General features: G+C 45.3%; 1 protein-coding gene across 3 annotated transcripts in view; it reads left to right on the plus strand.

Annotated features, from left to right (window-relative positions):
• AGRN (agrin) overlaps window positions 1-12,275 on the plus strand; it is a 265,408-nt gene that overhangs the window by 72,244 nt on the left and 180,889 nt on the right. The window lies entirely within an intron of this gene.

A 12,275-nucleotide genomic window follows, 5' to 3' on the forward strand; every position in this document is an offset into this window, starting at 1 on the left:
GCTTGTTTTCTGCTGCTCCAGAGAACAGGACATGGAGCAATGGATTTAAGCTACAGGAAAAGAGATTCCACCTAAACATTAGGAAGACCTTTTTGACAGTAAGAGCTGTTCAACAGTGGAACACATTCCCTTGGAGAATAGTAGCGTCTCCTTCTTTGTAGGTCTTTAAACAGAGGCTGGATGATGTGAAGTTGAAGGCTTTCATGGCCGGCATCCATAGTTTTTTGTGGGTTTTTCGGGCTATGTGGCCATGTTCTAGAAGAGTTTATTCCCGATGTTTTGCTGCCATCTGTGGCAGGCATCTTCAACATTAGGAAGAACCTCTTGAAAGTAAGGGCTTTTTGACAGTGGAAGACACTCCCTCGGAATGTAGTGGAAGCTCCTTCCTTAGAGGTCTTATGCAGAGGCTGGATGGCCATCTGTTGGGGATGCTTTGATTGAGAGTTCCTGCATGGCAGGGGCTTGGACTGGATGGCCCTTGTGGTCTCTTCCAGATCTATGATTCTGTGATTCTAGTTATTGCAGAATGTCATGCCACAAGTCTATGATTCTATGATTCAACCAGAACTAGTTGTTGGACATTTATTACAAAAATGGATGGCCATCTGTTGGGGTGTTTTGATTGTGACTTCCTGCATGGCACAATGAGGTTGGACTGGATGTCCCCTGTGGTCTCTTCCAGATCTATGATTCTGTGATTCTGGTTATTGCAGAATGTCATGCCACAAGTCCACTTCAAAGAGGGTCATGATATGTTACATCTACCCAAAATGACACCCTTCTTATGACGGTGTTGGTGTGGTCCCTAAAGAATCCTGGGGACCAGAAATGTGTCCCAAGACTCCTAGGGCATGCCTCTCCAAGTCTCTTTCCTGCTCTTTTGTATTTAAAAAAAATGGAGGATTGAGCTAGTGGTTAAAGAGGAATCATAGAATCATGGACTTGGAAGAGACTTCAAGGGCCATCCAGTCTAACCCCATTCTGCCATGCAGGAACTCTCCATCAAAGCATCCCCAACAGAGTGCCATCCAGCCTCTGTTTAAAGACCTCCAAAGAAGGAGACTCCACTATTCTCCGAGGGAGCGTCTTCCACTGTCGAACAGCTCTTAATATCAGAAAGTTCCTCCTAATGTTGAGCTGGTATCTCTTTTCCTTTTGCTTGCATCCATTGTTCCGGGTCCTGTTCTCTGGAGCAGCAGAAAACAAGTTTGCTCCCTCCTCAATATGACATCCCTTCAAGTATTTAAACATGGCAATCATTCCTCATTCCAAGACGGTTCTTTGGATCGCCTTCTTCAATGCAAGACCCGCACCAGCTGTGGACACCTCTGTTTGCAGGGCTCCAGCAGACTGGTGTGTGTGACAGTTCCTTTCTCTTCCTTCTTTCCTGCCAAGCGCCTTGCCAGCCTGGAGTAACTCTGCAGGACAAATGTGCCTTTTATTCTCCGGTTGGCGAGGGTTGCCAGCCCTGGCCCTCTTCCCAGTAAACAGAGCTGCGTCGGAGAACATAAGCACCTATTGTCTCCCTGCCGGAGGACTCTGTCATAGGAGCTCCCACCGAAGAGGCCAGGGATAGACTTGGTACAAAACAGGGAGCCAGGGAGGGGGAGGCCTTCGCTGAGAAAGAAATGCCAGGAAATAAAAGGGGAGAGCGGAGTTTCTTAATTGCATTAGTTTCACCAAAATATAAAGCCGCCGCTCCTTCTTCTCTTGCTGTTTGATTCACTCCTTCTCTCACAATTTCCCTAAGGGAGAGCAAGCGAGTTTCTCCTTTTCTCCTTCCCCCCCCCCCCCTGCAGAAAGAGTGGGGCCTTTGTCACAAAGAACATGGGCACAGTTTGGCTAATGAGGTTGATCCTTCTGGGGCAGAGAGGTGCCACTTGGGGAAAAGGATCCCAACCAGGGGTGCTTTGAAATCTAACTTAGATCCCTCTCTTCTAAAAACCCTAGAGCAAAGTCCATATTATGGTCATGCCATGCTGCGTTATACTCAGCCTCGTAAAATAGGAGTGTCTGCTCTGGGTGGCAACAGGTCTCTGGAGATTCAGGCTGCATCCGCACTGCAGAAATAATCCAGAGTTAGTGCTGTTTTATCTGCCATGGCTCAGTTCTATGGCATCCTGAGATTTGTACTTTATTGTGGGGCCAATTCTGGGGATGTCTCCCAAAACGACAAGCCCTAGAATACCAGAACATTGAGCCAAGGCAGTTAAAGTGGTCTCAACCTGGATTATTTCTGCAGCATGGATGCAGCCTTTGTGTTTATGTCCTGGATGAATGGAGGAAAGTGTTGAAGGCAGGGAAGGAGGGGTTTTAAAACTAGGGCCTGTTACAGACTGCCCAAATAAAGCCGCTTTGGGTCTCTTTGGAGGCATCCTGTTTAAATGATGCATGCACCCTAAGAATCCAGAAGCTGCACCAAAGCTGCACTCCAGTGCTTAGGAATGGAGTGTGGCTTTGGCGCGACCTCCGGACTCTTAGGACCCATGCATCATTTAAATAGCATACCTCCAAAGAGACCCGAAGCAGCTTTATTTTGGCAGTCTGTAACAGGCCTAGGTCTCCCAAGCCCTAGCCTGACACTTTAAGCACTATACCCAGTCGACCCATATGTGTGCAAACCATGCACTCCGTTATTGATCTCTTCCACTGTCTTATTGATGCTCTAAGGAAAACCTTTTTCAAAAAAGGAAAAAAATCAGTGGCAGAAGATGAAATGGGACCTCCATTAATAATGGCATTATAGCTAAGAATAACAGCGGCGGGAGACTGTAAACTGGGGGCAGTTTGGACTCAGTGGGTCCTTTACATCTATCTGATCCTATGGGGCAGTTCTTAGAGCAGTCAACCGTAGTCTTTCCTTTTTAGCCCTGCAGACAGTGGTGAGTTATGCTGCAAACACAGCATAGTTTCACAAAGGCTTATAAAAACTCCGGTGGCCGGTGCTTGCCCAGAAATGTTTGCCTTTTAGTCTCGCACAGCAAGAATGATATTTTTCCCAAAGTGATGGCAGCTGCCTTTTTCGTTTTAAAAACCTCCTTTCTGGGCACAGAGTCTTGTTCTGTAGCAGAGTACAAACAGCCACTGAAGCCCTCCATGATAATGGTAGCAATCGCTATGTACACTACATATGAAGGAGCATGCTAATCCTGTCTTTTTTATTTCAGTTGGGTCTAAAACATATATACTTCATTATTGTCCTTTAAATCTTTCCATGGACGGAGCTGTTTATATTCAGTGGCCGGTGCAGCCCAGTGGGGCAGTGAATCCACTTGGAGGTTTAATTCGGTCTTTCCAAAGCTTGATTTTGCTTTAAGGATAGCATTCAGAACCTTAGATGGCTTCCTCAAACTGCACCCTAAAACCCAGAGTAGATCCATCAACCTGGGATCATAAGATCCACCAGCTGCCACTGTATGGATTTTCCGGAGGAAGAGAATAATGTGAATTCAGAGCCACAACCCAAAAGTCCCTGTTTCTGCTGATAGTCAACCTGGCATCTCCTGCTGACAGGTCACAGGCCCTGGTATGGCACAGTCCTATCTATCTATCTATCTATCTATCTATCTATCTATCTATCTATCTATCTAGTTTCTTCAGATCTTTAATGTCCTTTCCCCATGCAAATTTCCACCAGTTGAATCACCAACCGAATCAGTTTAATGGTTGTATGATTAATTGAGTCAGATTACCTTTCTCTGGCCTGCGAACGCTTAGCAAGGGACTGACGACAGGAGACAGGAATGCACCGTTTTGTTGTTATGGTCATTTCACAACCCATTGACTGTCACTTTGGAAGAATGAAAGAGAAAGAGAAAGAGATAGAGAGATACTGAAGGGTTTCATAGGTGATTCCCAGAGTCTCGGTCACCCTTTGTGTGTATATGTGACTTCACGTTTCCGGCAACCCCGTGAATTTCATTGGGTTTTCTTACACAAGGAATGCACAGAGCTCCCTTCCTCTGAAATGTGCCTGATATTTGTTGGCAGTCTCCCATCCAAGTACTAACTAGGGCCAACCTGCTTAGCTTCCCTGATCAGACAGGATCTGGTGCCTTTAGCAATGGCAATAGCATTTACATTTCTATATCACTTAAGAGTGAACGCAGCACTCTCTAAGTCAGAATCAACATGAGTCACTAGGGCTAGCGTTCATTTAGGGTTCAGCCTCTTTGCCTGCATCTTAGGGGATGTATATGGAACTCTGTGATATAAAATGGTTTACGGTATTTACAGTGGTCCCTCCACATTTGTTGGGGTCAGAGGTGATGGACCCCTGTGAATGTGGAAACACCACAAATAAAAAACCACTATTCTTTTTACCTAAGAGAGCACCTCTCTGGGAATCGCCAGGTCCTCCAATGTAATTCTGTGGGCAACGTCGGCCAGAGGTTGCTCACTGAATCATGCTGGAGGACCTGAAAAATGTCTTCTCTAGGAACGTCTAGGTTCTCCATCACAACTCTATGGTCAACGTCTGGCAGAATTGCGCTGGAGGACCTAGAGATTCCTAGAGAGAACATATTAATCAAATCTGCAAAAGTCCAAGCTGCAAATGTGGAGGGCCAATTGTATTTATTTCGCCCTGAAAAAGAATGAATTGGAGACTTTGGGGATGTCTTGCATTACTGGCGGGCACAAAGAGCATGCAGCCCATGACCCTCTGGGGAGAGAGGCAACGTATTAATTAATTAATTAATTAAAAATAAAATCCACAACCCATAGTTTCCCCATGGAACCCACAGCTGGGTCCTGGGAATGTTCTGCATCCACCTTTGGGCGCAATGAGGAGTGGGTCATAGCGGGGTTGAGATAGAAAGCTGGCATCCCAAGGGAGCTCGAGGTAGCCGTGGTAAGTGTTACCCCTTTAATTCTGACCCCTTACTCTCAGAAACTGATGGGTCCCTCTCAGTGGTGAGAAACATTTCTCACCAGCCTCATGGCTGTTTTCCCCCCTGCCCACCCTCAAAGCGCATGGGAGGCGGTGCGCAAGGGGAGGGACCAGCGGCAACAGCTTGGAGGGGAAACCTCAAATCTTTGCAAAGCAATTACGCCTAACAAGACATTTCCTACACGTCTGGTTTCAATTCGGGAGGCCTTCCCAGGCGGCTCGGTTACAGCTTTGAGGGTGTTTCTGCATACACACCAGTGGTTTTGCCATGGTTGTTTTCGGTGCGCTCCTTGCAGGGAAGTAGCAGGTTTTCTCAGAAGCACACCTTAACCCTCAGAGCCAAAGCAATTCATCAACACCTTTAGAAGAAAATCTTCCAAAACCACACCTTCCCCCAGAGAAAGGGGGTTTGATTTATACGTCGATGTTGATCGACTGTCAGTTGATAGATACGTGTGTGTTAGCAGGTGTCATGGATCTAATTGCACCATAGTTTTACAAGGTGGAGTAGAAAGCTGGGCTTTCTGATGTCAGAAAAGAGGGTGTGCGTATTTGTAAAAATCGATTGACAGCCCACGTAGCAAGGCTGCTTTAGACTAAATTGAGGGCATATTTATTGCTGCTGTTGTTGTGTGCCTTCATGTTTCCGACTTAGGCAACCCTAATGTAAACCTGTCATGGGTTTTTTTTGGCAAGATTGGTTCAGAGAGGCTTTGCCATTGCCTTCGTCTTTGGCTGAGAGCATGCGGACTTGCCCAAGGTTACCCAGTGGGTTTCATGACCGCAGTAGGAATTGACTCCAGGTCTCCAGAGTCCTAGTCCAACATTCAAACCACTATGCCAGACTGGCTTTCTTAATGTTACTTATTTATATTAAATTCATTCATTCATTCATTCATTCATTCATTCATTCATCCGTCCATCCATTCATTCCATTTGTACCTCACCTTTCTTCCACTATGGGACCCAAGGTGGTGTCCAATATTTTTTTAAAAAATTAGCAAAAATATTAACAATTTAAACAAAAACAACACATAGACAACAGCTTTATTACAACAAGCTTATTGGGGCTGAAAAGGTGGGCTGTAGGCGCCCGTCTTTGCTCCTGAGGGAGCCCACAGTAACCAAACCACTTGGGCTCCCTCCGCACCAAAAAGAACCTACTAAAAGCAGCTTCTTTTTTGTGCATGCGCCCAAAATGAAGAGGCACTTTGGCATCACTGGGGTGCCTGTTCCCTGTGCCTCCTTCCCTGATTTCACCGTCCCAAATCCCAACGTCTCCCCACTTCTTTCCCCCCTTTTAAAACAAAATTGCAAATTCAAGCAAAACACAACCCTGGCAGCTTCTGAGCTGCCTTTGAATGCCGATGGATCTAAAACTGGTCTTTGATTCTTTTTCTCTTTGGCTCCTTTATCGCTACTCAGCTCAATAATCAAGTGTCAAGATCAAGAAGCGGTGCTTTTTTGTTGTGGTTCCATTTCTCTTTCTTTTTTGTTCTAATGTGTTTAAAACACATAGCTATATACATGGAATTAAAAAGAGGGTTGGGGCAAAGGCAGGGAGAGGATTACGCTGGTGTTCAAGGGCAGCAGGACTGACTTTGAGACTTGCCTATCAACTTCTTTTTGGGGTTTAGGATCCTCTCCGTTTATTTCCACCTTATTCCTGCCTAAGGTACCAAATGTCTTTTTAAAGAAGCAATGCCCAGGAACTCAACTTTCTTCTGAGCATGTTAAAGAGAAAAAACTTCATTCTGGACAATGAATGCGGGAAGAGGGAAGAGAATGAAATTCTCGCTCATCCTTATCTGGACTCTTGCTTTCTGGCCTTGCTTGTTTGGAGAACCAGGGAGTTGTAGTCCAAACAAAGGAACTTTTACCAGTGTGATTTTATTGTGCCTAATAAGAGCCTCACAAAATTTCCCAGGATTTTGTCCTTCCATCCTGACACATCTGATCATATTTCATCCTGACATAAGATGGAAGGACAAGAGAGGTTGACTTTAGCCTGTGCACTGATCTGGCAGTCTGGGCTATCTAAAAATATGTGCCTTCCATTTGAGGTAGCCGCCCGGTCTTTAAAATCTGGTGACTCTCTTGCGGGCACATTGGTCCCCTTCCAGCTCTGCATCATTCAGCTTTTTCCTCCCTGTTCGTGAAACAACGGCTCCGTCACTCCCTTGCGCATGCAACGGCTCAAAGGACCAATTCATTCTTCTCCCCCCAACATCCCCAAAATAACCCTCCTGGTCTGGGGATATTTTAAGCCACCTTAATCCAACCCCGAGCCCGTGGCACGGGAAACGGGACCGGTTGCCAACAGCATTGCATCATTGCCTTGGCAAATGTCCCTCTGGAGGCCTTGGCGGTCACATTGGGAGGCTCAGTTGCCCCCCTATCCCCCCCCCCAGTCCTAGTGCTTTCTGACTCTTTCAAAGTCATGTTCTCCATTTGTTCATGCTGTCCTCTCGATGGTGACCCTCATCCCCATACTCTTCATCTTGCCGTCTCTGGCAAACGTTTTTTGTTTTGGCTCTGGCGTGTGTAATGTTCATTCCTCAGAAGCCGGGGAATACCATTCTGCCCCCCACCCAGCCTGACCTTGTTTGGAGTCTCCATTTCATCCGTTCTTGCTCCAGAGTGGAGTTCGTGCTGTACTCCCGCAGCCCTTCTGAGCTCAGGCTGCATACTTTGGCCACCTGCTCTAAATTCTTGCTTTTAAACCTGGCAGAGGAATGGATCAAGGCTTGGGGGATGCTATACTGTATATTTTTTTGGAATGCATCTCCCATGCTGGCCATATTGGCCGGTGGATTCTGGGTTTTGCAGTCCATACTCCTTCAAGCTCTGCAATGGACAATCCTCTCATTCAGGCCTGGGAATTGTGGGGCTCTCAAGATGTTGTTGGCCTGCAAACAATAACTTCTCAAAGTAACATTTGTTTTAACATCAAATGGACAACCATTCCTGCCGTTTTGAGCCCTGCGGATGCATACGATGAACTGAATGATTCCGATCCTTTTTCCGATGCCTTCTGCAAGTTGCTGCAAGTTATAAAATAAAAAAGATCCCCAAATGTCTATCTTTTGCAATCCCAGATCGCATTGTGTTTTGTAACTGGTTTTTCTTAAGCATTGATAAAAATCCTAGACTTCTTTTAGTTCAGGTGTCTTCTAGTGATGGGGAGGATAATAATAATAACTAGGCTAACTCTCTATTGACTTCTTCCTATTGATTTGAAGCCCACTTTCAAAACAATTTGAATGCCAGGATTGTATGCGGTAGAGAAACATCCGCTCATGAACATTTGAATGAGAGAATGAGCACCCAAGAACAGTTCCTTTTTAAAAATGCCCTGCCGCTATAACTTTTAGCAGTCTTCGCTGTTGACAAAGCTGGCTAGCAGTACTGGGAACTGCACATCCACAACATCTAAATGGTTGCATGGTTCCTATGCTTGCAATGTGATGTTGTGTGGCTTCCAGTTGTTTCTGACTTAAGGCAAACCTATCGTGGGGTTTTATGAGCCCAAGAGTGTGTTACTTGCCCAAATATTTGGTGTATTTTTAACCGTTCCCTCCCTGGTTTAAGCCTCCCTTCAGACTTTAAGCAGAATTGGAAGGGGGGGGGGGGAATCCTACTTCTCCATGGTTTAGTGGGAAAAACCTCATAATGTGGGGAAAGCCTCCCATTTCCAAGCCTAATATCTATGCTAGAAGCAAGACCAAGGAGGAGCTGCAGGTTGGTTGAGGGCATGCTCAGGGCATGCATCCAGACTGTGCTCCAGATATTCTCCATTTATAGAGGATATCACCCTTTAACCGCCTGGAGAAGAGATGGTTAAGGGGCGATATGTTTCAGTATTTGAGGTGTCACATTGAGGATGGAGCAAGCTTGTTTTCTGCTGCTCCAGAAAACAGGACCCAGAACAATGGATGCAAGCTACAGGAAAAGAGATTCCAGCTCAACATTTAGGAAGAACCTCTGACATTAAGGGCTGTTTGATAGTGGAACACACTCCCTCAGAGAGTGGTGGAGTCTCCTTCTTTGGAGGTCTTTAAGCAGTAGCTGGATGGTCATCTGTCAGGGATGCTTTGATTGAGAGTTCCTGCATGGCAGAATGGGGTTGGACTGGATGGTCCTTGGAGTCTCTTCCAACTTCTATGATTTCTAGGACCGGTCTATGGGTGTGTATTGACTTTGATAGATTAATGGAAGCAAGAGGTAGTGCTGAGGACTAGACAATGCAAGGCCAAAGCCGAGGAGAAGGTTACTATTATCTTCACACCTCGCTTGCAAACATCCTGCTCATTGTTGGGGATGAGATATATGGAGTGCTAAGTAGAGTGATTTATTTGACTCAGTTGGGTTCTTCTTCACATGCTTGGAAAAGATGTCTTCCTTTGGGTTCTTATTCTAATATCTGTCTTTTCTCCTTTTCTTTCACTCCTTTCTCCCTGCCCCTGCTTTCTAAAGAACATAGGAGGCTCCTTTCTGGTAAGTGGTGGCTTTGTCCTCCTTCTTTCTTCCCTCTGTTTGTGCTTTTGTTCCACCCATCTGTCCCCTAAACTTCCCTGATTTGTTATCACCCAATGATTTTGGACTGCATCTCCCAATATCCCTAGCCAGCATGTGCCGGGACTATGGGAACAGTAATGCAACAACATCTAGAGGGCTATGTATGTAGAGAGAGCTTGTAGCACCTTTGAGACTAACTAAAGAAAGATGTTGGCAGCATGAGCTTTTGTAGACTTAAGGCCCCATACAGACGGGCCCAAATAAAGCTCCTTCGGGTCACTTTGGAGGTATGTTGTTTAAATGATGCATGCGTCCTAAGAGTCCGTAAGCCACGCCAAAGCCACAATCCAGTTCTGAGAACAGGAGCACAGCTTTGGCGCAGCTTCTGGGCTCTTAGGACGCATGCATCATTTAAATAACATATCTGCAAAGTGACATGAATCAGCTTTATTTTGGCCTGTCTGTATGGGGCCTTAAGTCTCATGCTGCCAACTTATTTCTTTAGTTAGTCTCAAAGGTGCTACAAGATGTGAAGTCGAAGGCTTTCACGGCCGGCATCCATAGTTTTTGTGGGTTTTTTGGGCTATGTGGCCATGTTCTAGAAGAGGTTTTTCCTGACGTTTCACCAGCAGAAGATGCCAGCCACAGATGATGGCGAAACATCAGGAAAAAACTCTTCTAGAACACAACCACATGGCTCAAAAACCACACAAAAACTTTGTGCTACAAGATCTCTCTACATAGTAATTCTGCGGACTAACATGGCTATATCTTTGAATTCTACCACCATAGAGGACTGTGTTTCCATCTCCATAGATGTGTTGCTAAAGATAATGCATCATGTAGAAACTTAGGCCTGTTACAGACTGCCAAAATAAAGCTGCTTTGGGTCTCTTTGGAGGTATACTATTTAAATGATGCATGGGTCCTAAGAGTCCGGAGGTCGCGCCAAAGACACACTCCATTCCTAAGCACTGGAGTGCAGCTTTGGTGCAGCTTCCGGATTCTTAGGATGCACGCATCATTTAAACAGCACACCTCCAAAGAGACCCGAAGCAGCTTTATTTTGGCAGTCTGTAGCAGGCCTAAGAAATTTTACTGTGATCTAGGCAGCTGTTGGTTTGGGTACGACTGAGTTGACCTAGCTCCAAAACAAATGTGTACACATTTGAAATGTGTACACATTTTAATATCACCAGTCCCGGTTAAGAGCCATACGGATTCTGTGGTTGCTCTGCAAACATACAGTGGACCTTTGCTATCCATTGGGATTTGGTTTAGTTACAGGATCCCATGCATAACAAAATCCATGGATGCTCAAGTCCCATTACATACAATGGCGTATTAAAATGGTTTCCCTTATATGAAATGGTAAAATCAAAGTTTGCTTTTTGGAATTAATGTCTTTTTGGAATATTTTCAAGCTGTGGATGGTTGAATCCGGTGATATGGAGGTCCAACTGTGCTTGGAACACAACTTGGAAAAGTTGTCTTTTGGGACTATAATTTCTAGGAGCTGTAGTCGAAAAAAGGCGTTTTCCAAGCTCTAGCTTTGAAACATGGCTTTTCAAGAGGGCCAGAAAGTTGTCTCCTTAAAAAAAAACACACACACACAACCAGAGGGTTTTGCTGTTGAAGGTAACTCTGACAGTAGTAGTAGTAGTAGCCAAACCAAAAGTGAGTGGGCTATGCCTTTCTCCATCTCTCTTTCTCTCTCTGCCTCTTTCTTTGTCTCTTTCTCCCTCCTTCCTTCCCTCCCTTTGGACACCTGACAAAACAAATCTGAACTGATCGCTTGCAGAGTGATTTTATTTTATGGCAACATGAATATCTTGCCTTATGTTGTGGGAACACAGGGAAGGATACAATTAAATCTCTTTAACCAATTTAAAATCATTTTCAGACAGCAGGAATAAAACAGGCTTGAAAGCACGCAAAACAGTTTGACAAGTTAAAAGCGACGCTTAAAAGAAAAGCAGTGGAAACGGATGCAAACAATTCAAAGTCACATTCACATGTGGATGGAACCCCAAGGCTTTAGTAAAACAGTCATGTTCTTGCTTGGTATTGGAATTAGGTGAGTGTTGGTGCAAACCGACAAGTGGAAGGCATTCAAAAATAGGGAGTCACAGCAGAGAAGGCCCTCCCTCACCTACGGACAATGCATTATCTTCATTACAAACAAGGGCTCCTGCAGCAGACTGGAAACCATAAAGCCCTATGAGGAGAGACTTGGGGTGCTGGGTATGTTTAGCCTGGAGAAGAGAAGGTTAAGAGGTGATATGACTGCCTTGTTTAAATATTTGAAGGGGTGTCATATTGAGGATGGAGCAAGCTTGTTTTCTGCTGCTCCAGAGAATAGGACCTGGAACAATGAATGCAAGGTCCAGGAAAAGAGATTCCAGCTCAACATTAGGAGGAACTTCCAGACAATAAGAGCTGTTTGATAGTGGAAACGCACTCCCTTAGAGAATGGTGGTGTCTCCTTCTTTGGAGGTTGTTAAACAAAGGCTGGATGGCCGTCTGTCAGGGGTGTTTTGATTGTGAGTTCTTGCATGGCAGGGGTTCGGACTGGATGGCCTTTGGGGTCTCTTTCAACTCTATGATTCTATGCCCAGTGAGACTGTGGGGTTTATGGGCATGGTTATATGATTCTAGCCCTCTTGCATAGTGGCTCCCCCAAGGATCAATGCCTCAAATGTTTGGAATTAGCCTAGGTTGTCTGCCTCCTCTCTTAAATGAAAGTGGAGTCCTCCTGGGACTCTGTGATTCTATGATCTTGCTTCAAGATTTCACTCTCTCTCTCCCCCAATCCTCCGCCACCATTCCTGGCGGCATCCACAGTGGTGCTGGAATGAGGAAACCC

Source organism: Sceloporus occidentalis, unplaced genomic scaffold, assembly GCF_023333645.1.
Source record: "Sceloporus occidentalis isolate IW3139 unplaced genomic scaffold, rSceOcc1.0.p SCAF_8, whole genome shotgun sequence".
In the NCBI taxonomy this organism is placed as follows: domain Eukaryota; kingdom Metazoa; phylum Chordata; class Lepidosauria; order Squamata; family Phrynosomatidae; genus Sceloporus; species Sceloporus occidentalis.